Genomic DNA, 26712 nt, shown 5'->3' on the forward strand with positions numbered 1-26712 from the left:
ATGATGGCGTGGGCTCCATAAGCCCAGTGGACTGAATGACCAGCATAGGAGAAGGCTGAAAAAACAGTGTGAATGCCTGGGGGTAGGAGGTCTATGGGGTCAACTGAGCTTGGAGACCACAGCTGGGGAAGCATTGGGATTCAGGCTCCTCCAACCTCCAAAGTGTATTTGGGTGGCCATGGCAAAGGTACAAGGCAGCCTCACACAGTTGTACAGTTTCCACACTGCACAAGCACTCTTGGTGAGCTGGGACTGCAATCCAATCCGTCACACGCTGGTATGACCCTGCTGCTGCCCTTAAGAAGGGCCTCAGCGGCCAGGTTACTGCCAAAGGGGCACCTTTTCTGCATTGTCACAAGGCACATCATGGGTTCACGGTGTTTGTGTATGGGAGTTTCCCCCAAGAGCCTGGCTAAAACAGCCTGGACCCTTGGAGGACCTGAGGGGAGGAAAACCTATCTTGAAACACTTCCAGCACCTTCTGTGCTAGTTAGAATAAAAGACACAACTCCAGCCTGTGGAAAAAGACTGTCTTGTCCATTCTTCTTGCCTTCATTTTCCATCACGAAGGGTTTAACCCTCAGGTCTCGCCAGCAGCGAACTATCTGAGGCTTCAGCTGCCAGAATTTGGTTACTTTTTTTTTTTTTTTTTTTTTTTTAAGTGGCTTTCTTCTGTCTCCCAGGACAGAGATCTGGGATGTCTAGTTGTCCTTGTGAGGTCCTCAGGGCAAAGCCAGCCTTCTGAACTGTCAACAGGGAGGGGTGGGTTCATGGCGGCTGCTCCAGTCTGAGAGGTCCACGGCTTTGTCTGGGAGTCCCTACTCACCTGGGTGTTTCCGCTTACCCAAGCCTCCCCAGTCCTAACTGCTCTCCGTCTTCCCCACAGCCCCCTCTCAGGCTGTGCTTCCTGAACTTGCTGGTGGGCTGTCCCCATTAACCCCCTCCATTGACCCTGTCATGCCTCCCTGCCTTTGTTTGGGTCATGTATGAGATCCCTTGAACCAATATATTCACCCAATAAGCTTCCGACTTTATTTCTCTCTATTTATATATCAACTTAGTGAAGGCATTGCCCCCTCCAGGAAGCCCTCCATGCCCCTCTCATGGGGTATGGGACCCCCTCTTCGAACTCCTATAGCACTCTGGCCACAATCTCTAGCACAGCACCACACTGCTTTGAAATCAAATGCTTTGAGGTATATCCCCCTCTGGTCTAGGAGAAGGGTAGGGGTGGGGAAAGTAGTTCCTTTTTCTTTGTTTCTTTTCTTTTTAAATTTATTTTATTTTTGAGACACACACACACACAACACACACACACACACACACACACACACACACACACACACACACAGAGTGTGACGGGGGAAGGGGCAGAGAGAGGGGAAGACACAGACTCTGAAGCAGGCTCCAGGTCTGAGCTGTCAGCACAGAATCTGATGTGAGGCTTGAACTTGTGAGCCGTGAGATCATGACCTGAGCCGAAGTCGGACTCTTAACTGACTGAGCCACTCAGGCGTTCTATTGAGTGCTGCTGAAATGGCTGCAGAGTGAATGTGTCTCATTGTCTCCAGACACCCCATCCTCCCTCCTGGTCTGGGGCACTGTAGATGCCTCCCTCCTCAGAATTTGCACCTCCTGCCAGTCCGTGCCCTCCCCCTCTTTAACTCTCCCCTTCCCCTTAAATGTGGTGCCCTCTGGACTCCCCTCTCTATTGGTGGACTCCACTCGGGCTCGGGGGAAGCCTTATTCCCTCCCATGGTTTTAACCACTAAGTATGGGCTGATGACTCCCATTCCTTCATTTGCTGACTATTTATTAAGCATCTACTCTGTGTCAGACTCAACTCTTGTAGTGGTAACATTCACATGTTAGAAGGGGATGGGAGTACAGAAGACAGACAAAACCAAGAACTTTCCAGAAAGCGATTGATACTAAGGCAATAAGACAGACATAATCCAGGGTTACCAGAGCCCATGAGCTGCTCTGCAGCTGCCCCTGGACCACTCCCTCCCGACAGAGCTGTACTGCCTGAGCCCTACACACCAGAGCTAGCCTCCCCACTGGCCCTCCCAGGCTGATCTCAGCCTATCTGTATCACCTTCCCCTGCAGCCACCTAGGAACTCAGCAAAGTTTCCTAAGCTTCCTATGGCCTCAAAAACCAGTTGGGGCTTATGATAGAGAGATAGAAGATAGATAGATAGATAGATAGATAGATAGATAAAAAGATTCTTGGGTCCCATCACCAGATTTACTGAATCCTTACCAAATCAGAAGTCTCAGGGGCCAGGGGACCAGGAATCTGTTTTGTTTTTAAAGAACTCCAGGGGGTTCTTATCAGGAAGCCACGAGAGTAACTTCTCTTGGTCTCTTAGTGGTCTCAACACTAACCCTCATGAGAACCATTTGGAGAGCTTTTTTTTTTTTTTTTTAAGTTTACTTATTTATTTATTTTGAGAGAGAGAACATGGAAGGGGCAGAGAGAGACAGAGAGAGAGAGAGAGAGAGAGAGAGAATCTCAAGCAGGCTCTGCACCATCAGCACAGAGTCTGACCTGGGACTCAAACTCACAAACTGCGAGATCATGACCTGAGCCGTAGTCGGAAGCTTAACCGACTGAGGCACTCAGGGCCTCCTGGGGAGCTTCTTAAACTAGCAGTGCAATGCAGGGATCCCATTCCCCAGAAATGTGCCCAAGTATTCTGTGGTCATTCTAAGTCCCCTGAGTTGGTGACTAATATGCATTAAGAACCATGCAGTGGGGCTCAAGAATCTGCTTCCCCCAGGCAAGCACCCTGTCCTAAGGAGATTCCATTGCTAGTGTTACAGAAGCCTCCACAGAGAAATGGTTTTTCTAGCCACATGAGGCTCTCCACCCAGGCTTTTGCCTGGGCAGTTTTCTCTATCTGGGATGGAATAACCTTTCCAACTTTGCTGTCCTGGGAACTCAATCTCATGGTAGGACCAAGTCTGGAGAGGTGTCTTGTTTCCTAATCTCACTTGAACTAGGATAATTTTTTTTAAATGCTTATTTATTTTTGAAGGAGAGAGAGAGAGTGTGTGAGTAGGGGAGGAGCAGAGAGAGAGGGGGACACAGAATCTGAAGCAGGCTCCAGGCTCTGAGCTGTCAGCACAGAGACTGATGCTGGGCTCCAACTCACAAACTGTGAGATCACGACCTGAGCCGAAGTCAGCCACTTAACAGACTGAGCCACCTGGGTGCCCTGAACTAGATAATTTATTTATTATTACCGATTTTTTTTAACATTTATTCCTTTTCGAGAGACAGAGACACAGCACAAATGGGGGAGGGGCAGAGAGAGAGGGAGACACAGGTAAGAAGCAGGCTCCAGGCTCTGAGCTGTCAGCACAGAGCCTGATGTGGGGCTCGAACCCATGAACTGCGGGATCATAACCTAAGCCAAAGTCGGCTGCTTAACCAACTGAACCACCCAGGTGCCCCTATTATTATTTTTTAGGTTGGCTCCACGCCCAACGGCCCAACATAGGACTTGAACTCACAACCTTGAGATCAATAATTCTGACTGAGCTAGCCAGGTGCCCCAACTAGATAATTTACATGCTTGAGCTAACTTTTCAAAACCCATGCTTTTTTTGTTCACAGCAGTCCATTTTCTTTCTTTCTCCTACTTTTTTTAAAAAATGTTTATTTATTTATTTGAGAGAGAGAGAGAGAGAGAGAGAGAGAGAGAGAAGCAGGCCCCAGGCCCTAAGCTGTAAGTGCAGAGCCCGACTCGGGGCCTGAATCCATGAACCGTGAGATCGTGACCTGAGCCAAAGTTGGACGCTTACCCACTGAGTCACCCAGACGCTCCTCACAGCAGTCCATTTTCTAGTTCTGTTTTTTTGTTCAGATTGCTACCTGGTGGTATTGACAAGGTAATCACCTGAACCTGGTTGGAACCACTCACCCTTTGTTCCAGACCCATAGGGTCACAAGGACCAGCCAGCACTGAGCTGATGCATCACAGTGCCTTTAGCATAGCCAGCTCCAGAGCAGGGCCTTGCCTTTCGTGAGGGATACAGGGGGCTGTATCTTACACGTACACAGCAGGGGAGATAAGATACAGGCAGAAAATGTTGAAATCACAAGGTAGGCATACTAGAAGAGTAACAGGGACTCAGTGTCTATCAAGTCCAACCACTTTTTCCTGGCATAGCACTAGGCCGATAGTAGGTGTACAATCAAATGAATTGTTAATTGAATGAATATGTGAAATCTGGATAACTGGGATTTTAATTCTTGTTCTGCTACGAAAACCACTGTGTTGGACTGACCCGTGTTTGTCCAACCCGTGTTGGACAGACCACTGTGTTGGACTGACCACACAGGTGGAAGGAAGGACAAGAAAGTTGAAGAGACAAACCTAACAGATACAACAGAGAAGAGAATGAAGTTGTAATATCTCTCGATGCTCAATAAGCAACTTCTAGTTAACAAGATGAAGTTCTCATTGTCCTTGATTCTCCCAACTGTCTGGAAGCAGGTTATTTTTCCTCCATGGCCTGATTACCATCTGATGTACCCTGTATTTTATTTTTTATCGTCTGTCTTTTCCCTCACTGTAAAGCAGACCTTTTTGTTAATTTTGGTCACTCCCATACCCGCTGGTTGGCACAGAGCCCAGTTTACGAAGCTTTCTGTTTAACCGAGACCTCTAAACCTTCTAAGTCCTAAGGGGCCTCGGTTTGCAGATTAAGAAACTGAGGCTCACAGTGGTGAGGTTGCTTGTCCAAGGTCACACAGCGACGGCGACGGACTCCTGCCCATCACCCGCCTCCCCCCCACCCCCCGCAGCTAAGGGACACCATCATTCACACTCGTGTGGCACAATTGCCATCTCCTTCTTCCTGCCCTTTGCAAACACTTTTCCTCCGCCCTCTTCCCCACCCGCCCGCGTGTATCTGTGTCTAGCCTGGATCCCGGAGTCCCGGTGCGATCTGTTATGCTTGCGGCTTTGGGAGACACGTGCTACTCGGGTGAATGAATCGCACCTCCCCACCCCCGCCGACAGCCAATCACAGCGTGCCGGAGCCCCGTTACTTCCGCCTATTGCGGGCGGAGGCCCCGGCCTTGGGGCTCACGTGGGGCTCTAAAGACAAGGGAGTAGGAGGCAGTGCGCCAGGGGCGGGCTCTCCCAGCTTCCTCACCAATCCAGGGGCCCGCCAGCGACGCGAGGGGCGGGGCTGACGTGGGGCGCCAAGGCTTAAACGTGACGGGTAGGCGGAGGGTAGGGAGGAGTCCTGAGCCGGGGAGCGGTGAGTGACGGGAAGTCTTGTCCAATAACAGGAGGGGTTGGGCTGCCTGAGCCAATAAGAAGTCTGTAAGGTGGGGCCAGGACTGCAGCAAGTTCGGTTGCGCGGAGACCGCAGCTGTTCCCTGTCAGTGGAGGCAGCGGCGGTAGAGACGGTGGCGACGACTTGCGGCGGAGGCGAGGAGGTGAGTGCCGGCAGCGCTGCGCACCTTCCTCTGCTCGCGGCGGGTCGGACCAGGTGGGCGTGCGCCAGCGCCGCCGCGGGGGACGCTTATGTAAGGGTCGTGCGCGCCAAGGCGGTGCGAGCTCCACTAGTGACGGCTGGAGGAGACGGCGGCGGGCTTTGCGCGACGCGACGTGCGCCGCCCCTCCCCTCCCCCTCCAGCGGGCACGGCTGGCGTGGGTCCGCCCCCGCCCGCGCGCTCGCTCCCGGGACTCTTCCTCCGGACCCCGTCCCGCCTCCCCTCCAGTCTTCGTCGGCGCGGGCGCAGCCAGGCCTCCTCCGCCCCGCGTCCCTGGCGGCCGCCGGGGCCCTCGTTCTGGTCCTCGGGCCCATTTTGCAGATGTAGAAACTGACGCACGCAGTTCCAAACGCCTCCCGCGAGGTCCCTGAGGGTTCGAGCCCCAGTCCGTCAGGATCCGGGGGCCAAGTTTTCCCCAGCATACTGGAAGTTCAGTTCTGAAGAAAGCCGGGGCTTGCGAGGCGGGGGTTTTCCGTGTCCCAGGTGCCTGCGCTCCGCCTCCTGTAGGGAGTCTCCTGATAACCGGGTCGGGCATTCTCGGTTCCACTTAGTTTCAGAGGTGAAGCGGTAATTCGCCCGAGGCTGCTCAGCGAGGAGGAGGTGGGGCCGGCCTCAGCCCGTTATTCTACAGCTTTCTGCAGTTTACAAAGTACGCCAGCCAGCCGGGGGCGGTGAGGAGCAGCAGGAGGTCCGGGAAGTGCCCTCCCGGGCTTGGAATCCGGAGCCCTGGCTTTGAGGACCTGCCATACAGGTTCTTTTCAGTGGGACTTGCTTTGTGTACTTTTGAGAGGGTTGTTTCACCTCTGGCGAACTCTTTCGTCATCTCACGAATGCGGGGGTTAGGCCAAGTCCCTAGGTTCCCAGCTTTGAAAGTCTTAAAAATCGGATTGCTCATGGTGTGTGGTAAGCAGGCCAGGGTTCATTGTCCCCATTCTGCAGCCGAGAAAACTGAGGCTCCAAGAAGTGCCGGTATTTAATGCCAGATCACGATGAGAGCCGCTAGAGTCTTTACCAAGAAGTCTTTGCCTTGCAGCCCGGCCACCCTTCCCCTGCCTAGGATGCGGACACTTAGGGTGGGGTGGATGTGCTCAGCGTTTCTAGTTACTCTCAGGGACAGCTTTGCCCTTTCTTCATCCTAACTCTCGAGCTCTCCATGGAGCTCTCCATCGCATTCTTTTGCTCAGCTCCCATGCTGGGAGCCCTAGAATGAACACTGAGGGAAGATTGGGAGACAAGGTTAATCCTTGCTGTAGGACTGTCACAAACTGGGGAAAGGAAAGGAGACCATCTAAGCAGCGGGTCAGCATTGCAACAGATGTTTGTAGAGAGCCTGGTGTGGGTGAGCTAATGGCCCCTAGGGGGATGTGCAAGAGGAAGTTCAGGAAAGGCCCACAAATCAGGGCAAACCGCACACTAAGGCCAGGGAGAGGAGAAATGGGCTGGCTGGGGCTGGACTGGGGAAGGTTTTATAGGAGGAGGTGAGTCATGAGCCTCCTTCAATTCCACTGGAGCCGGCAGTGAAGCAGCAGCGATTGGATTTGAGCCGTCCAGGTTTTATTATGGAGGAGAGGTGAGTTTTCAGCAATGAGAACTTGCAGGAGAAAGGCTGAGGAATGTGGGGGGAATAGCACTTCCCAGTTGAGTAGAAATTTGGTCGGTCGCTCAGAAGAGGCCTCTCCAAGAGATGTAACAAGGTGAGGGCACTTGCTAAGGTGCAGAAAAGTCAGAAGTGAGATTGGGTTCCAAAGGTGCTGGGTAGGGCTCCCAGGGCCCAGCAGCCGGCCCGAGCTACAGGTTGTGTCTGTGTTCCAGGGAGCATCTTGTGAGCAAGCATCCTGTGTTTCTCAGTGGCTGCCCTGCCCTGTTGGAAGGGGCTTTGTTCAAAATAGTTGCTCAATATCTGTTTGTTGAATTGAATTAGGTTGCTGGCCAGAATTTCCACAATTTGTCCCAAAGTGCCTTATTTCTGTGCCTTATTTCTGGTTCTCTCTCCCGAAGCCTGTTCCAGCTTGATGGACCCTATCTGTGCCAGTTCTCACCTCCAAGATCACCCTTCAGGGAGGTTTGCCCCGGTGGCTATAGCCTCTTGCACTCCTGCTGCCTTTGATGTAGCAATACAGGCTGCTTGCCCCACTCCCCTCCCCCCCCCCCCCCCTTTTTTTGTCCTGCTCCTAGTTTTTTCCTTGTCTCACTGCTGGCACCCCAGTGCCCCGGGTGCTGTGCTAGGGGCCAGCCCTCCCAACACTGCTTATAGCGGTCTGAGACGTTAGCAGGGTGGACCTCAGACCAGGGTCATTCCAAGTTGCAGTTCTCTGTGTCCTTCTGCCCTGTACCCTGTCGGTGCTGTTGACACATGTTTCAGGTGAATTACTGGAAATGGCTCAAATTGGAAACCAGTGAGGAAGGAAGGGTGGAAGTTGGGGAGCCAGGAAAGAGTCACGTTTGGGAGCCGCAAGGATGATTGTCGTTGGGCAGTGAATCTGGGAGGAAGGCCTGGCAGGCCCCAGACGGCGCAGATCTGTGGCTCGCACTCTCCCGCGTAAGTTGGATGCCTCACCCAAGTAAACATTTTCCTCGAGGATTAGTGTGGGCCTTCTCTTTGGCTGCCTCCTGACAGCCTCTGACCCTCTTCCGAAGGGGCCCCTACTCCTTTTATGCAGAGAGAGTGCCTGCTTGGCGGCGAGTTTCTCACCAGAGACCTCTTTCGCGGAAGTGGCCCATTTTGCCTGCGTACTCTGAAACCTCACCTGGGCCTGGCTGACCATCCCTTGGTCCCTTTGTCCCCACTGCCTGTAGTCTCAGTTGTGGGGACGTTGCCAAACTGCCAAAGGAGGAGGGCATGACAGCGGACTTTGGGAAATGACAAAACCATTTCCTCTCACCTACTGAATACAAAGATGTGATCCCATCTATTGGCCTTTTTCTTGCATTTGACACCAGAGGTACCGTCTTCTGCCTCAGCCCTCATCTGAGATTGCTTGCTGTCATCCCGGACTTGCGTCCTGGTGTCCTTCCTCCACTCTTGTTCCTTGGTGACATTTCCTGCAGGGTTTTGCCTCTTACCTTGTCCTGTCAAAATGAAATTATTCTTCAAGACTCAGGCTTTCCTGCATTATTCCCCATATACTCCTAAATCTATTCAGTTGGATGTGGGCTGTCTCTTTTCATAATGATGATGATAAATGACTTACTGTTATTAATCACAAAAGCCAACCTTTATTGAGATCTTACTGTATGGTGGCAGGGGACCTACTAGCCCCCCGCATGTATTACGGCATTTGGTCATCATAGCAACCCGACAGCAAAGGTACTGTTAGGTCCTCACTTGCAGGTCTGCCCCAGGCTGCCAGGCTCAGAGTCCCCAGTTGGCTCCCTCTCGTGTATTCTCCTGTTTTCATCCTCTGTGAGCTAGCCCTCAACAACTTGCTTTTTGGCCTTTTGGGAACAGAGCCTGTGCCTTCTGGCAGGCTGCCTCATGTAAGGTATGTGCTCGATAAATATTTTATTGATTTGAATGCCCCAAACATTCATTTTTAGCCTCGACATAATCTATCAGGGCGACTGAGCTCCTTAGAACATGGATTCAGTCCATTTGATCGCTTGTGGCCTGTGTCTCCATTTTGCTCTTTACTGACCGGTGGGTGGAGCTGACTGACAGGTGTGGCCTTTCAAAAACAAGTGGTCTGTAAACTCTGAAAGCGATGGGCTTCCGTGGGCCTAAACAGGGGGGTGTGCTCTCGTGCGTGAATGTGTTATCTCTGCAAGAAAAGGTCTGAGGAAATAGGGAAATAGCAGACCTATCAGCTCTCAGGTCAGTTCTTAATTGGTGTCAGGTTGCTTAATGAGATAGGAACCAGGCTCAGAGAATCCAAAGGGGAGGTAGCTCCTGAAGGATTTGAGACAGCTCTGCAGAGAGAGTGGGCCTGGGGCTGGGTGGAGGTGGGCAGGAAGAGGAATCATGTCAGATACAACAAAAGTTTCTAGAACTTCTTATTCTTGTGTTGCAGGTGCCAGAAAAGGGTTTTACTTAAATGCTTCTTACTAAGCACGTTGGCTGATGTCTGAGAGCGTCCTTTGTACAGGCTTGGTGCCAGTGCTTTGGTGCGTGTTCCCTCCTTGGGAAACCCTGTGAGCTGGATGTTATTATTCCCATTTCACAGATGAGGAAACAGGCTTTGAGTGGTCATGGGAACGGGTGGCCAAGCGGCCAAGCAGCCAAGGTGGGGCCCAGACAGTTGGATGAGAGCCAGGGTGCTGTCAACCCTGTGCTGTCTGGTTCCCCTCCACTCCCCACCCCCGGCCGCCTGGGATGGAAGCGAAGCAGCAGTTCTCTGGGTTACAAATCTATGTTCTTGCCACCCCTAGGGTCTCTGGGGGGTGCCTGGAGAAAGGAGGATAACACTTCTTTTTTCTTTCACTTTAGATAGCAGCTGCCACTGAGAGCTGACAGAACACTGAGGGTAAGTCCGTGCCTGAAGCCAGGTCGGTGGGATGTGCGTGGGTCTTCTTCAGGAGCAGGTGTAGATTTTAGTAGTCCCAGCATGTCGCTTATCAAGTTCAATAAATAAAAAAGGCCAAGCTCTAAGTTTTGGAAAATACAAGCAGTCCTTGTCTGTTCTTGATCTCTCTCTCTCAAGTAACACAGGAAAGTGACATCTGGCTGCCCGCTGGCCCCAGTTGGTAGCCGGCAGCCTTGGCAGGAGGCCTTACTTCTGGAAGGGTGTCGCTTGGGAAGCTGGTCAAGGGGAAGGTGGTGAGGCTTCTCAGGACCGCAAGAAGCACGTCTAGGGCACGCAGCCTCTGAGAAGACCCCCTGAGTCAATGGTACAACAGGCAGCTGGGCAGTGGGGGGGGGACTCAGGGAAGCGTGGAGCTGGGCACAGAAGGTGACTCTGTCAACTGGCTGTAAAAATGCTTGACGTGTGTTTCCAGGCAACGACACCCATTCTTGGGGAGTCGCAATGATGAAGGGGCGAAGGGGTGAATGAAGGCGGACCTTCTCCCACCTAGTGCTCAGGCAGCACTGTCCTGTGTAACCGACTGTTTCTCCCACACAGGTTTCCCTTGATGCACTGATCAGGGTGCATCTCCTCGGCCTAAAGCCAAGGCCCTCTAGGCCGCAATCCACCTAATAATCCAGTCCTATGTCCCGCTGCTAGACCACATGAACGTCCCAGCCAGGCGCGATCCTCGCCTGTCTAGCCTTCTCCCTGTATTTCAGACACTGATGACGCTGCTCTTCCCTATATCCATAGGTAGGCCAGTTGCTATCCTCATTTCATAGTCAGTGGCCCTGGGGACTTTGTGGCTGAGGGACAGCCTTCCCCAGAGCTCATGTTCTGTGCTCAGAGTGCAGATTCCTTTGTGTAGGGATTTTTCTTGGGTTTCCACCCATTGTGTAGGGACTTTTCTCAGATAACTCTTCATGACCCGGGAAATGTTCTGCTTTCTGAGACGTTCCCACAATCCTCTCTTGTCCTAAGTCTTGGACTGGATATGGCCATTTCCACTCTAGGATTGTGTTTGCTTTGAAAAGTGGGTGGAGTGGGGGCGCCTGTCTGGCTCAGTCTGTAGAGCATGCGACTCTTGATCTCAAGGTCATGCGTTCAAACCCACGTTGGGCATGGAGTGTACTTAAAAACAACAACAACAACAACAACAACAACACCTTCTCATCACATGAAAGTCATGGGAGTAACGGCGATGGGTATGTAGTGAAAAGGGCTCTGGACTTTTGATAGACTCTGCCCTCCACACGGTTTCCCTGCCCTGTTCTCTCTGCTTGCCCTCGTCTTCCTCTTGGTTGATAGAGTTGCATGTTCTTGCTCTTACTTGCATCCCTGTAAGGAGAAGTGGGAGAGCTGGGTGAGGGCCCCAAACCACCTGTCTTAGGGAGCTGAGAAATTGGGGCCCAGAGAAGGCTGATCAGCAGAATCCAAGATTCTGACCTTACTCCTCCTTTATAAAGAGTATCCTCTTTTCTTGTATGTCTTCCCCCAAATCTGTCAGTAGCAAGGGAAAATTATTGCCAAGAAGGGCTGCCTCGTACCAGGTCATCTAATTTGTTAAGGCTTGTCTGGCACTTCATCTGTAAGTCCCTGCTGATTCCCCGGAGTTTTGCTTAGTTATGGGAACGAAGGCTGCCATGGAAGGTTGCCACACTGCCCTCCTCCTTTGCTGTCTCCTTGGTGATCCTGGAGGGAGAGGGATGCAGTTTTTTTGTTTTTGTTTTTTAAAGCAGTATGCCAGAGGTGTAACTGAAGCCACCCTAGCACCCCCTAATTGCTGTGTCACTTAGCTCCTTATCCTGATCGGCCTGCAGGTCAGAGAAAGGGTGGGTCGTGTATCCAAGAAGGCTCCAAGTACATTTCCACCAGTTGTGCGTGCAGTGGGGCCACATTCCACATGTGGCAGCTCCCCTCCCAAAACACCTCCGTCCCTGGCTGAGGCCTTAGGGAAAATTCCGTGATCTGGCTGTGCTGAGTCATGTTAGTCTCTGAGGATATGTGTGTCACCTTTCCCACGTCTGTCACTGGTCCGCCAGGGTCTAGGAAAGGCGCAGTTACTCACGGAGTGATGTCATGATGCTTATCTGTTGTATTTGCACATCACTGTATGCTTCTCCGAGTGCTGTTTATCAGTATGAAATTTATTAATATGAAATCATTAATAATGAGTGTTTTTTCTGGATTCCTCTCTTACGGATGAGGAAACTGAAGTTCAGAGAGACTAAGTGACTTGGTGAGTTTCAGGTGACTGGAATGCCTGGGTGTGGCTTCTGATGCCACATCCCTCCCCTACCCCTGGGCTTTTGTGTAATGCAAAGATTATTTGGAAGTTACTTTGGTTGAAAAAAAAATTGGGGGCGCCTGGGTTGCTCTGCCGGTTGAGCATCCGACTTCGGCTCAGGTCATGATCTCACAGTTTGTGAGCTCGAGCCCCGCATCGGGCTCTGTGCTGACAGCTTAGAGCCTGGAGCCTGCTTCAAATTCTGTATCTCCCTCTCTCTCTGCTCCAACCCCGCTCATGCTCTCTCTCTCTCTCCTTCAAAAAAGTAAATGAAAACATTAAAAAAAATTGATTTTCAATTTGTCAAAGTTACAAACTCAAAACAGCTTCTTCCTGTGAGAGCTAGTGTTTTGTTATTTTAAAATTTATTTAGTTATTTATTTTTAATGTTTATATATTTATTTAAGTAATCTGTACACCCAGCGTGGGTCTTAAACCCGTGACCCCAGCCAGTCAGGCATCCTAAGAGCTAGTCTTTTCCTTTTCTTTTAACTTAAAAAAAAATTTTTTTTTAATGTTAATTTTTGAGAGACAGAGCATGAGTGGAGGATGGGCAGAGAGAGGGAGACACAGAATCCAAAGCAGGCTCCAGGCTCTGAGCTGTCAGCACAGAGCTTGATACGGGGCTTGAACTCATGAACTACGAGATCATGACCTGAGCTGAAGTCAGACTCTTAACGAACTGAGCCACCTATGTGCCCCTAGTCTTTTCAATTTAGCTTTTAAGTGTAGTCTACAGATCTTTCTGTTCTATTTATGATTCTAGAAAATTTTAACAATCAGTTTGTAGGGACCTTTTGATTAATACTTGATTCCATTTGCAACCTTAGCTCGTTTGAAAATTGTAAATTAAATTTATAAATTACATTCAACTTTCTTTAATTGTTTTAATACTTCCAGTTGTTTTGCTTAACAAACATGCTTTAATAATTCCTGTAAATCTAATAAATTAAACTGACTGCTATCTTTTCTTAAACATCCTTATACTGTTTTCTGTTTTACCATTTGAAGCTATTTATCGAGGTCTTTTTAACATAATAAATTGCACATGTTCAGTGTGTGATACGTACGTTTTCACGTATGTATTCACTTGTATAACTGTAAGGTAACAGTTAAGACAGTGAATATATCCATCACCTCCGAAAGTGTCCGCGTGTCCCTTGATAATTCCTCCCCCCCACAACCCTGCTCCCCATCCCTAGTAATCACTGAACTGCTTTCTGTTACTGTAGATTAGTTTGCATTTTTTGGAATTCTGTGTGAGTGGAGTCATATAGCATGTGTCCTTTTTTGTCTGGCTTCTTTTACTCGCATAATTATTCTGAGATCTGTCCATGTTGTCTCATCCATCGGTACTTTCCCTTTTGTTTCAGAGTAGTATTCTGTTATGCGGGTACCCCACCGTTTGTTTATCCATTCGCCTGTCTTTGGGCATTTCAGTTGTTTCTAGGTTTTGGTGGTTCTGAATGAAACTGCTATGAACGAATGAATGTGGACATATATCTCCTTTTGTCTTGGGCATATGTATAGGAGTGAGTGTCTAGATCATAGGGCAGGTGTATGTTTAACTTAAACTACCCAGCCTTCTTCCAAAGTGGCCACACCATCTTTTCCAACAGCAGCATGTGAGAGTTCCGGTCTGTCCACATCGTCACCAACGTTGGATACGGTCAGTCTATTGAATTTTAGCCATTCTGAAAGATGTGTTGGTGTCTTATGGTTTCATTGTGAATTTCCTTGGTTACTAATGATGCTGAGCATCTTTGAGCTTCTTTATCATCTGGCATACTGATTTTAAACTTAATAAAATTCCTACCTAAAAGCACATCTGATTTTAAAACCAATTACTCAGTTGCATATTTTAATTGGAATCTTGAGACTGCCTTGTTATTCTGAACAGACTAAATTCCCTGGAATTAAAGTATATAAAAGAACAGATAGACACAGATTTCTTAACACAAAATGATAACTATAGTTTTTATTGTCTTAGCATGTTTATTCTTTTTTAAAAAAATTTTTTTAATGCTTATTCAGTTTTGAGAGACAGAGAGCAAGCAGGTGTGGGGCAGAGAGAGAGGGAAACAGAATCCGAAGCAGGCTCCAGGCTCCAGGCTCCGAGCTCTCCGCACAGAGCCTGGCGCGGGGCTCGAACTCATGAGCTGTGAGATCATGACCTAGCCGAAGTCAGACGCCTAACTGACTGAGCCACCCAGGCGCCCCTTAGCATGTTTATTCTTAATGCTTTATCTTGCTGGAATTAAAGAATTTTACCTCAAGAAACAATGCTATGATTGCAAACTACAGTAAATTACTTAACTAAGCAACTTTAGGAGTTTCGTTCTCAACCCGATGACATTTCTTTAAAATTCAAGAGATTCCTGGCCAGGATGAAACTAGATCTTTGCCTCTGAGTCCAACTGCTAGGCAGAGCCCAGTTCATTGCCGTTTTGCCCCCAAATATTTGGGGATGGCCTCACAGCCCATGTGCCCCAGATTCAAGCATCACATTACCCTAGTTTTCTTCCCATGGAACCTGTGTACTCTTCTACCCAGGCTGCCTTTAACATGTGATTGGACCACTAGATTCAATTAGCCTATTTAAGGCCTCATTTCTCACACACTATGGGCACAAAATAGGTGGGATTAAAGTACAAAATAGGTGGAACTGAGATTCTGTGTGTCTTCCGGGGCTTTGTCTGACAGGTGGCTGTAAAATCGGGCCACTGATCCTTCTGAGTCTAGGTCTGGCATCACCCCCATCGCCACCCCCCCCCCCCCCGCCCCGGGTTCTTACATCACCTCAAATGAAGAGAAAAGAAGTCTGGTACTTAAGAGTACTGGTGGTTTCTGGTCAGGCTTGGTTACCAAGAGATTCTGGCACCAAAAACCAATGCCTGCCTTTTCCTTTTCCTTCAGCTCACCTATCTGGAAATGGTGAGAACTCTTGCTTCTCCCTGACCTTTCAGTGAAGAGCTAGCAATGTCTTTGGAGGGGCCGTTACCATCACATTCTTACTTTTAAATGATTTGTTTTAATGTTTATTTATTTTTGAGAGGGAGAGAGAGAACAGGGGAGGGGCAGAGAGGGTGGCGGATAGAGGATCCAAAGTGGGTTCTGCACTGACAGCAGAGAGCCCAATGTGGGGCTTGAACTCATGAACCGTGAGATCATGACCTGAGCCGAAACCGAGAGTCACAACCTTAACTGACTGAGCCACCCAGGTGCCCCACTATCAAATTCTTACAGATTCAGTGTTAGATGATACGTGGATGTGGTAGACTTGAGTCACTGGGTGTGGCCTCAGGAAATGTGGGTGGCAAGTGGCACCCGGTTGAAAATTATTAACGCAGCCTCGCCTCTCCTGCGATGGCCGATGCTGATGTTGCCCCATATGGGTAAGAGTGCAGGTCTGTGGGGTTCCAAGAAAAACAAATTTGAATGGGGGGACTGTCTTAGATTCCTGCTCTGCCGTTTGAAATACAGTCTCTCTCTACCTTTGGCTCTGAGTTCCCCCTTCAGGTGGTGAAGCAGCACTGTCTGGTAATAAACAGCATATGAGAGTCTATTAATGATGGCAGTGACATCACTGAGTGGCACAGTCTTCATTCGGAGAGAGGAAAATGTGCCCCACACAGGGCAGGGCATTAAATGGCGGGGGAAAATGAGACGCAGCGATGTCAGTTCTAGAAATATAACCTGAAGTGTGACAGGGCAAGCGTACAATCTAGGCTGTTCAGATCAGCAATTTTACAGCAGAAAATGGGAAGCCGAGGTGTCTGGCTGGCTCAGTCCGTAGAGCTTGTGACTCTTGATGCTGGCGTTGTGAGTTTGAGCCCCATGTTGGGTGTAGAGCTTACTGAGAAATAAAATGTTAAAAAAGAAATAAAATGGGAAACCACCAAAATGTACATCAAAAAGTATTGCCTCACATGCTGTCTGTTCACTGTCATACAGTGCAGCTTTAAAAATAGCCCATGTACTCTAATCAAACTGTTGCTCTCAATTTATTATTCCAGAACAAGAGCCACGATGCTTTTTCTTGAGAAAGGTATATTATAAAGCAGAACACGTAACGTCTCCTTTTTGGTTATTTTGGAATGCTGTGCCAATATTTTTTTCCCGGATGCTGGGACTACAAAATTACATGTTTATAACTTTGTTTTGCTGTGTCTTTTAATTTTGAATGATGAGTCTTAAAAAAAAAATAGAGAAGGGCATAATTTATAATACTATTTAGGGCTCAAAATGAGGGACAGGGTGTTTAAGTATCAGAGTTCCTCTCTCTTACCCCTGTTCTCCAAAAAATTGTTTGGAGGGGGATAAAAACCTCTTTTTCTTTCTTTCTGTCTTTCTGTCTCTCTCTCTCTCTCTCTCTGTTTCTTTCATTCTGTGTTTATTTTGAGAGAGGGAGAGATTATCCTAAGTAGGCTCCCTCTGGCAACACAGAGCCTGACATGGGGCCCGAACCCATGAACTGTGAGAACCTGAGCCAAAATCAAGAGTCAGACGCTTAACTGACTGAACCACCCAGGCACTCCTGAGAAAGCCTCTTTCTAAATACCACACAAGATATAGATTCTGGGGAATAGTGGAAGAAAGACTTTTCTTAAAAGATGCTCCTCCATAAAGAAATGAAAAAACTGGCAAAAAGTGTCAAAAATCATCTTTTTCAGAACTCAAAGGCTTGCATCAATCGAAGGAACATTTATTCAAGAGAAATGGCCAAATCTTCTTTTCTTTCTTTAAAAAAAAATTTTTTTTTTAAATTTACATCCAAGTTAGCATATAGTGCAACAGTGATTTCAGGAGTAGATTCCTTAGTGCCCCTGACCCATTTAGCCCCTCCCCCCTCCCACAACCCCTCCGGTAATCTTCTGTTTGTTCTCCATATTTAAGAGTCCCCCTCCCTGTTGTGTCCCCCTCCCTGTTTTTATATTATTTTTGCTTCCCTTACCTTATTTTCATTTGTTCTGTATCTTAAAGTCCTCATATGAGTGAAGTCATATGATATTTGTCTTTCTCTAATTTCGTTTAGCATAATACCCTCCAGTTCCATCCATGTAGTTGCAAATGGCAAGATTTCATTCTTTTTGATTGCCGAGTAATACTCCAGTGTGTGTGTGTGTGTGTGTGTGTGTGTGTGTGTGTGTGTATCTATATATATCTATATACATACCACATCTTCTTTATCCATTCATCCATCGATGGACATTTGGGCTCTTTCCATACTTTGGCTGTTGTCGATAGTGCTGCTATAAACATTGGGGTGCAAGTGTCCCTTTGAAACAGCATACCTGTATCCCTTGGGAAAAAACCTAGTGGTGTAATTGCTGGGTTGTGGGGTAGTTCTATTTTTAATTTTTTGAGGAACCTCCATACTGTTTTCCAGAGTGGCTGCACCAGTTTGCATTCCCACCAGCAGTGCAAAAGACATCCTCTCTCTCTGCATCCTTGCCAACATCTGTTGTTGCCTGAGTTGTTAATGTTAGCCATTCTGACAGGTGTGAGGTGGTATCTCATTGTAGTTTTGATTTGTCTTTCCCTGATGATGAGTGATGTTGAGCATTTTTCATGTGTCAGTTGGCCATCTGGATGTCTTCTTTGGAGAAGTGTCTATTCATGTCTTTTGCCCATTTCTTCTCTGGATTATTTGTTTTTTGGGTGTTGAGTTTGATAAGTTCTTTATAGATTTTGGATACCAACCCTTTATCTGATATGTCGTTAGCACATATCTTCTCCCGTTCTGTCGATTGCCTTTTAGTTTTGCTGATTGTTTCCTTCGCTGTGCAGAAGCTTTTTAGTCTGATGAGGTCCCAGTAGTTCATTTTTGCTTTTGTTTCCCTTTCCTCCGGAGACATGTTGAGTAAGAAGTTGCTGCGGCCAAGATCAAAGAGGTTTTCATCTGCTTTCTTCTTGAGGATTTTGATGGCTTCCTGTCTTACATTTAGGTCTTTTATCCATTTTTGTGTATGGTTTGAGAAAGTTTATTTTTGTGTATGGTTTAAGAAAGTGGTCCAGATTCATTTTTCTGCATGTTGCTGCCCAGTTTTCCCAGCACAGTTTGCTGAAGAGACTTGTCTTTATTCCATTGGATGTTCTTTCCTGCTTTGTCAAAGATTATTTTGGCCAGACGTTTGTGGGTCCATTTCTGGGTTCTCTGTTCTGTTCCATTGATCTGCGTGTTTTTGTGCCAACCAAATCTTATTTTCAACAGAAGCTAGGAGTCATGCAAACAAGGAAGAAAGAGTGGCACATACACAGGAAAAGCTGTCGATAGGAACTCTTCCTAAATGGGGCATCTGTGTGGCTCAGTTCATTTGGCATCTGACTTTGGCCCAGGTCATGATCTTGCAGTTTGTGAGTTTAAGCCTCACCTCAGGTTCTGCACTGACTGTGCAGAGCCTGCTTTGGATCCTCTGTCTCTCTTTTTCTCTCTGCCCTTCCCCTTGTGTGCTCTCTTTCTCTCTCAAAAATAAGTAAACATTTAAAATAAACTGTCCCTGGGGCGCCTGGGTGGCTCAGTCGATTAGGTGTCCGACTTCAGCTGAGGTCATGATCTCACGGTTTTTGAGTTTGAGCCCCACGTCGGGCTCTGTGCTGACAGCTCAGGGCCTGGAGCCTGCTTTGGATTCTGTGTCTCCCTCCCCTCAGCTCCTCTCAAGATTTAAAAAAAAAAAAAACAAAAAACAAAAAACTGTCCCTAAGGAAGCTCAAATGTTATACTTTTTAAGAGTTTAAATCAACCATGTTAAAATATGTCTGAAGAACTAAAGTGTGAGAACAGTGCCTTAGCAAATTGAGATGATAGAAATTACAAAAAAAAAAAAAAAACAAAAAAACAAAAAGAAATTCTGGAGTTGAAAAATCTAATAACTGAAATGAAAAAGTCACTAGCAGAATTGAGCAGGCAGAAGAAAGAATCCATGAGCTTGAAGAAGATAGGTCAATTGAGAATTACCCAGTCTGAGGAACAGAAGGAAACAAAATTGAAGGAAGACGAGCAGAGCCTCAGAAGCCTGTAGGACACCACCTAGCCTGTCAACATTATTAGACAACAGAAATGCAGGCATAGTAAATTTGAAGATCTGATTGGCTTTCTTAAAAAATGATTCAGCATCCCAGGTAGTAAGTAGAGGAGCTGGGAGGAGTTGTACCAGGTATTTACAGGAAGGTGTTTACAGGAAGGAGCGGGAGGCAAGGAGTTATTAGCAAAAGAAAAGAAAGGGTTGTTCCAGACAAAGTCACTTTCCCTTAGGGGGAGGAGCAGGGGGTCTTACTGTTACGGAACCAGGCTGGAAAGCTGGTGGAAAAACCTAGCACTCGGAGATCTTGGTGGATTGGAGATTTATTTAACACTGGTGGTCAAAGATCTGAACGCCGAATGCCAAGTGGGACGGGTAATTTATAGGTGTCAGCCTCCATATCTGTGGAGGATTCCATGTGAGCAGCAAACAAAGGAAGAAGCACATGGAGGAGGGGTCTCTAAGCTGGAGACCAGAATTTGTTTTAGCCCCATCAGCCATCTTTGGTGTACTTTATATACTTCTCCAACATTTTAGATGGATTACCTTATTTTCTTCTGGGCTTAAAAAGGCCCCTGTGACGATTAAGTCTTTGGTGCTTACCAGAAAATTCCAGATCAATTGGTTTAAGATTCCACTCCTAGAGAAGTTGAAACTGAAAAACTAAGTCTAAGTTTGTTGTCCTGCAGGCAAGTGACTCCACTTTGAGCTTGTGCCTTTCTTTTCTTTTTCCTTTTCTTTAACGTGTATATTTTTTATTTTGAGGTAGAGATAGAATGCTAGTAGGGAAGGGGCAGAGAGGGGATGGGGAAAGAATCCTAAGCAGGCTCCACACTGTCAGCACAGAGCCCAATGTGGGGCTTGAACTCCTGACTGGTGAGATCATGACTCGAGCCGAATTCACATGCTTGACCGACTGAGCCACCTGGGTGCCCCTTTCTTTTCTTTCTTTTTAAAGTAAGTTCTAGGCCCAACATGGGGCTTGAACTCACAACCCCAAGATCAAGCGTCCCATGGTCTACCTACTAAGCCAGTAGCTAGGTGCCCCTGTGGGTTTCTTTTAAACAACATGTACATAATGGGAGTTCTAGCAGGAGAGGCTGAAGAGAAAGGAGCAGGATGAATATTTGAAGAAATAATGGCCAAAAACTCCCCAAATTGGATGAAAAGTAATTTGTGTACCCAAGAAGCTCAATGAACTCCAAATAGGAAAACTCAAAAGAGAGCCCCACCTAGGCATGTCATAATCAAAGAATCTTGAAAGCAGCTAGTTAACTCATCACAAAAACAGGGATCTTTGATAAGATTAAGAACTCATTTCTCCCTGAAAACCGTGGAGGAAGTGGGATGAACATGAATGCCGAGTGAGGCAAACCTTTAATGTATTTGACCTTTGACTCTGAGATAGCTCTGACTTTGTCTGTCTCAAGGACAGCCTGTCACTTTAGTCCCTAAATAACAATTAGTCAAGGTCTTTTCACACTTGACCTTCAGGAAGTCTTTTACTGAGTTTCCCTCCCCAAGTGTTTCTAGAAATACCTAAGGAGTGCTTGTATGTTTGAGCAAGCCTAGAACCTACATAGTAGGCCCCCCAGAATATTCGTCGAATGAAATCTACCTGGGTTGCTTACTTTCTTGACCAGCTGTCTGTCCATTCTTCCTGCATGGCACCTTGTTCTCCTGTCTCAGGGCTATTGCTCCTCTGCTCGTACCATTTTGCCTTAAACATGCAGACTGACCAGTTTAATAACTTCTCGAAGTACAGCTTTTAAGAACTATTACCAGACATTTCACAAAATTTTATTGAATGCTTGGGGATAGCAGAATGGACTTAACAATACAGAAAAAAAAGAAAGTTTTGCCTCAAGAAAAACAGAATGGCTGCTATAATCTAATAGTGACAGCCTCTCTCCTGCCCAGTAGCCATCAAGGTTTCAACAAATACTGGGGTCCAATCCCAACGGGCATGTTCTCAGACACCATGGAGCCACCTACTGACGTTCTGTTGTTTCTGTTGTTGGTAATCGTCCTTACGTGTGGATAGCACTTTATAGCTTCATCATTTCATGAGACAGTTCGTATTGGCACTGGTGAAGGTCATGGTTTCGCAGTTTATGGATGACAGAACAGAGGTTAGAGGGGTTCAGTGATCAACCAGCTCTTCCGGTTAAGAGGCAGAGGCAACCTTTGAAAGTGGCACCTGAATTCTGGCTTCGAGTTCTTCCTGCTTTTCCACAGGGGATTAGAATGTGATGTGGCTGTGTCCCGGTGCACGTGGCTGAAGGGATCACCCTGAAACTCTCAGTCTTTCCTATTTCATCTCTTCCATTTGCAGCTTCTACCATCAGAGCCGTCAGAGCTTCTAGCCATCAGAGCCATCAAGTGACAGAGCCATCAGTCACTTGGGCAAGGTCTCCTCTCTGTCGTGTTGCCCAAGGCTGAGGCGAGGGCCACTTCAGTGAGACCTTAGGATTTCCTCAGCCTTCCAGGCTTTTGACTGTTCTATTCCAGCTGGTTGCAGAGCAGCTCTTTGTATTTTTACTGACCTGAGCCATCTTTCCCTTCCCTTTTTTAACTTCCCGTCGTCCTAAATGGCAGTTTGAATATTTGGCAGAATAAATTCCCTGTGACCTAATCCTGCATTTCACAATTGACTGAATGGTTTAAGAAGGGCAAAAGCTATTGCCGTGCAATATTCCAAGAAATCGTTCCTTCCTCAGGCATTGACTGTGTGTGTGTGCTCTTTCCTGGATGCTGTAGGGCCCCAGGAGGATCTGACACGGCCCTTGCCCTTGGTGGTGCAGCTTGTGGTTGGGGAGAGAGGGCGTGCATGTGCCGGGGCAAAATACATGCCCGCTCAAGTAGTGCTTGTTAACGAGGAGCAGTTACGGCACTGCTCGCTGAGGCTGATTCTGTGCCGTGTGTGATGCTCACCACGAAAATGGATGCAGGCAGTTGCCAGAGAAGTGGCTGAGAGCAGGGCTGGCGTCAGGAGTGGAGTTTGGGTTTAGCCCTTTACCAGCCCTGTCACTCTTGGCAGGTTCCCGAGCCCCTTCGAGCCTTGGTTTCCTCATCTGTAAAACAAGGACGATAAAACCCTTGTGGAGGGATTAAACAAAATCACTTATGTGAAGTGGCACCCATCAGCATGGTGGCCGTGTTGATGGTTGGTGGAGAACAGTTACAATGTGACCTTATTACCTACAGCCCAGTGACAAATACTTGAGACTGGCAGTCTGACTGTTCCTCCCCACCCTCTTAATGCCTCAGGGGACAAAACCAACCTTAGCCTGACAATAGCTAGGCCTGCAGGATTCTGTGAGTCTTCTCAGAGCCCTTTGGAAACGTCCCCTTTTCTTTACCTCCCCCAGCTCCCCAGTACGTAGTCAGTCACCCTTCACAGCTGCAGCGCAGCTCTTTCTGCTCCCTGCTCCCGTGCTTTAATAAAACCACCTTTTTGCACCAAAGACATCTCAAGAACTCTTTCTTGACTATCGGCTCCGAACCCCAACACTTCAAACCACATCGACAAGGGAACACATTGCAGACAGGAGAGCACAGGAGCCCGAGGGCCTGTAAGCTGAGGGCACTGTGTCAGGTGGGTGGCTACTCAGGAAGGACTTAGGAGAGCTGGCCCTGAAGCAAGGGGCCATATTTGGGCTGGTGGAGAGGAGAGGACAGCATTCAGGTGGTGGCATATGGAGAAAGGTGATGATGAGAAAAGCCAGGTATTGGGAAGGATGATGCCCCAGCCTCGCTGGTAGGGGGAGGATGGTGGCAACCCTGCCAGGGTGGAGATTTGCGTCTGCTGTGTTCACTGCTGAACCCACAGGACCCTGCACTTAGGCAGTCCTGTTGAAACAATGGTTGCCGTTGGGGGGATTCGTTCTGTGAATGCCCAGCCGCCTGCTGGGATCTGAGACCGTGAGAAACCTCTGAGATGCCGGAGCCAGCGACCACCCCCAGGTGAATGGGGTTTTGAAAAACTCTTCCGGAAGTAGTGGGCCAGTGGGCCAGCTGACCGGGCTGGGGAGAGGCGAGTCCCAGCGTGGGAAACAAGCTCTGAGAGGCAGTTGTTGCAGCTCGGACATCCTGATGCACATGCAGACTAGGGGCAGGAAGAGGCAAATACGACGTATCACAGAAGAAAGTTGCCATGGGTGGGGTGGAGAGAGGACTTGGAGAGCTCCCATTTTCCACTCTGCCTCTGCCCTGAGATGCAGGGCTGGGATTTTCAAGCTCAAGAGACAAATTGGACAGGCACGGAAGCGGGGAATTGGAATGGGATGCCCAACTCACAATTTCCTGAGAAAATTAAGTTTGCTTGAGACCAGAGCAGCTAGTCCTGAGAATGTACCTGGAGGAAACTGTCCAGAGGGAGATCAAGCAGAGTCCTAATTCTTGAGCTGCATCTCCCCAGCTGTTGCCTCTTCGGGCCTTCCCCCCCCCCCCCCCCCCCATCTTTGGGACCGGATGAGAGACCAGCATGTGGTCTGTGCGGTGAGCCTGCCAGAACCCCTTCCTGCTCCGTTAGGTGGGCTGGCAGGGCTCATCGTGAGGGAAATGGCTTCCAGGTAGTTCGCGCTTTCCCTTTACGTCCAGGGCAGGACAGGTGGGAGCTGAAACTGCCTGCCAGTGCTGGCACTTACTCTACACAAAACAGTGCATCTGTAGAGGTTAAATTTGAGCGTTTTTGTTCTTTGCGTTGTTTAGGTGCATGGTGTGGGAGGCATTTTGGAGGGGGAGGTCTTCCTAGCACACGGAGCGTATGCATTTGTAACTCTGGTTTCTTTTTTTCTTCCAACTCTAAGTAAAACCTTGGATTACGAGTAACTTGTTCTGTGAGTGTTCCGCAAGACGAGCAGACGTTGCTAATAAATTATAACCTGATAAAAATGAGCCATGTCTTACAATACGAGTAGTGTTGTGCTGAATGTCACATGATCACAACTGAGTGAGTGGTTCTTGAAATTCGCTTTGATGTACAAGTGCCTTGGATTACAAGCATGCTTCCGGAACAGATTATGCTCCCAAACTAAGGTTTTACTGGTACTTGCATTTTCATGCTTCGTGTGCTGGGGCTTTAGGATGGCATTTGACGAGCAGAACAGACGTGGGGCACCTGCTGAGGAGAGGGAAAGTAAGTCCATTGAGACTGGTCATGAGTGAGGGGATGGTATACTTTACCTTCTAAGTGAAGATCTGAGTCTAGTCCTATACCTGGCCTCTCTCGTTTTTAAACTCTGAGTCAGTTTCTACTCCCTCATAAGCTCACTTCTCCTACTGGAGACAACACAGCTTAAAGAGTTTTGTTTTTTTGTTTTGTTTTTTCTCCAGGAGGCAAATGAAGGGCCTATCCAGGGCAGAGGGCAAAGACTAGAAATCCCTAGCAGATTTCTGGTCCCAGTCACTGCCTCTGAGATTTTTGTCCCAGATCAGCAAGCCAAACAAAGTAAGCCCGAGGGTCCAGTCACTGATGGGTTCCCATCCAAGGGTCTTTGATGGTGTTTTTTTACCCACAACATTTTAGAGACTAAATGTGTGGTATTTTTGCTAACACCAATTTTCTGACTCTATACCACCTGGGCATCCTACAATTTAATTCAGTTCTGACACTAACCACCTGGAGTTAGTGGCGACCCGGTGGGTTAAGGGCTCAGTCGTACAAGACTACCTCCAATTCAGATGCCAGTCACAAGTCCCACATTGCCACCTGTACTTCTGACCAACTGGCTGTAACTAGGGGGTTCCCATGACCACCTCCTTGGGTTTGATAATTTGCTCTAATGGCTCACAGAACTCAGGGAGTCACTTTATGTATGTTTACTGATTTGTTATAAAGGATACAAATGAACATCCCGGTAAAGGGGTACTTTGGGTAAAGTCCAAAAGGATCCTGAGCACAGGAACTTGTGTCCCATTGGAGCTGGGGGGATGCCTCCCTCCCTGCACACAGATGGATTCACCAACCAATCAGCTCTCTGAATTCTGCTGTTTAGGGTGTTCATGGAGGTTCCGTTACGTTCACATGATTGAACATCCATGATTGACTCCATCTCTAGCCTCCCCTTCCTGAGGCCCAGGGGTGGGGCTGAAAGTTCCAACCCTCTAATCTCACCATTGGTTACTCTGGCAACCAGCCTCCTCCTGAAAACTATCTGGGTGCCCAATGAGAGTTCTCATTAGCATAGACTGTGGTGTGGTTGAAAAGGGCTTATTGTGAATAACAAAAGACTCTCCTTGCACCCCTATCACTCAGGAAATGCCAAGGGTTTTAGAACCTTTGTTGCCAGAAACATAGAATAAAGACCAAGTTCACATTTCTTATTAAATTACAATAACACAGGGTCTTTGTGGGATTCTGGGTTTGGATGGGGTGGCATCCCCTTACAGTGAAATCTTTGGGATGATGGAGTGCCTTCCACCCTGAAAACTGAGGTCTGGTGGAACAGCCACCAGTGAGGCCAAGGCCTTGGAAGCCCTACACATGGACCTAATAGAGCCTTGTAACAGGAGACCAAGTGGTAAACCGAAGGATTAAGTTTAACTTAAAAAAGTATGTATTTCAGCTAAGTAATACTTGCCTCTGATCCAACATCTGTATATAAAAGCCTTGTTTTGTCCCTTTCCCTCATAGCCCAGTTCCACTCCCTAGAAGCCACTTCTGGTTGAAGTATCTTGTCTGTCCTTTTAGAGATGATGTGTCCATTTAAAATATAAATCTATTTCTATTTGTTTTTCTTCGTATACTCTCTCTCTGCTCCGTGCCCTTTTTATCTATCGGTTTGCCTTTGAGATCCTCCCATGTCAGTACAGATGTCCCTGCTTCACTCTTTAATAACTGTGTAAATTCCGTAGTAGTTTTTTTTCTTTTTCTTTTTTTGCTATATGTTTACTACAAAATATAGCACACAGAAGAGGAACTTTTTTTAAGTTTATTTATTTATTTTGAGAGTGTGTGCATGTGTGTGTGTGCGTGCTTGAGCAGGGAAGGGGCAGAGAGAATCCTAAGCAGACTGCACTGTCAGCGCAGAGCCTGATGTGGAGCTTGATCTCACAAACCATGAGATCGTGACCTGAGCAGAAATCGACAGTCATTCGCTTAACTGACTGAGCCACTCAGGCGCCCCTGCAGAAGAAGTATTTAAAACATATAGCCACACACATACATTAAAACAAAATAATGAACTTCTATGTTTCTATCCCCCAGGTTAGGGAATGAAAAGGTTAGGACCACACATGGAAACCTGACCCTCCCACCCCAGTTAAAGAGCCGTACCCTCACAGCTATTCTTTTGTAGTAATCATTCTCTTGATTTTTTTTTCAGTAGTTTTACCACCTATGACCAATCTCTGCATAATTTAGGCATAACTAAAGAATGTTT

At 47.7% G+C, this 26712-nt stretch overlaps 1 protein-coding gene and 1 pseudogene across 6 annotated transcripts in view; both read left to right on the forward strand.

Annotated features, from left to right (window-relative positions):
* The window catches only part of LOC132662065 (small ribosomal subunit protein eS25 pseudogene), an 82925-nt pseudogene that overhangs the window by 28330 nt on the left and 27883 nt on the right, over positions 1 to 26712 (forward strand). The gene's annotated exons all lie outside the window — the stretch shown is intronic.
* The window catches only part of PC (pyruvate carboxylase), a 100962-nt gene continuing 79589 nt past the window's right edge, over positions 5340 to 26712 (forward strand). The window contains exons 1-3 of one of the 5 annotated variants that reach the window (XM_060607355.3): positions 5368 to 5459; positions 9524 to 9617; positions 9940 to 9976. The gene's annotated coding sequence lies outside the window, so the exon portion shown is untranslated. Of the gene's footprint in view, positions 5513 to 6243; positions 6268 to 9523; positions 9618 to 9939; positions 9977 to 26712 lie in introns of those variants that run through there. The other 4 variants (XM_078433714.2, XM_060607354.3, XM_060607356.3 and 1 more) reach the window with 4 other exon arrangements.

Source organism: Panthera onca, chromosome D1 (genome assembly GCF_046562875.1).
Source record: "Panthera onca isolate mPanOnc1 chromosome D1, mPanOnc1 haplotype 2, whole genome shotgun sequence".
NCBI lineage: Eukaryota > Metazoa > Chordata > Mammalia > Carnivora > Felidae > Panthera > Panthera onca.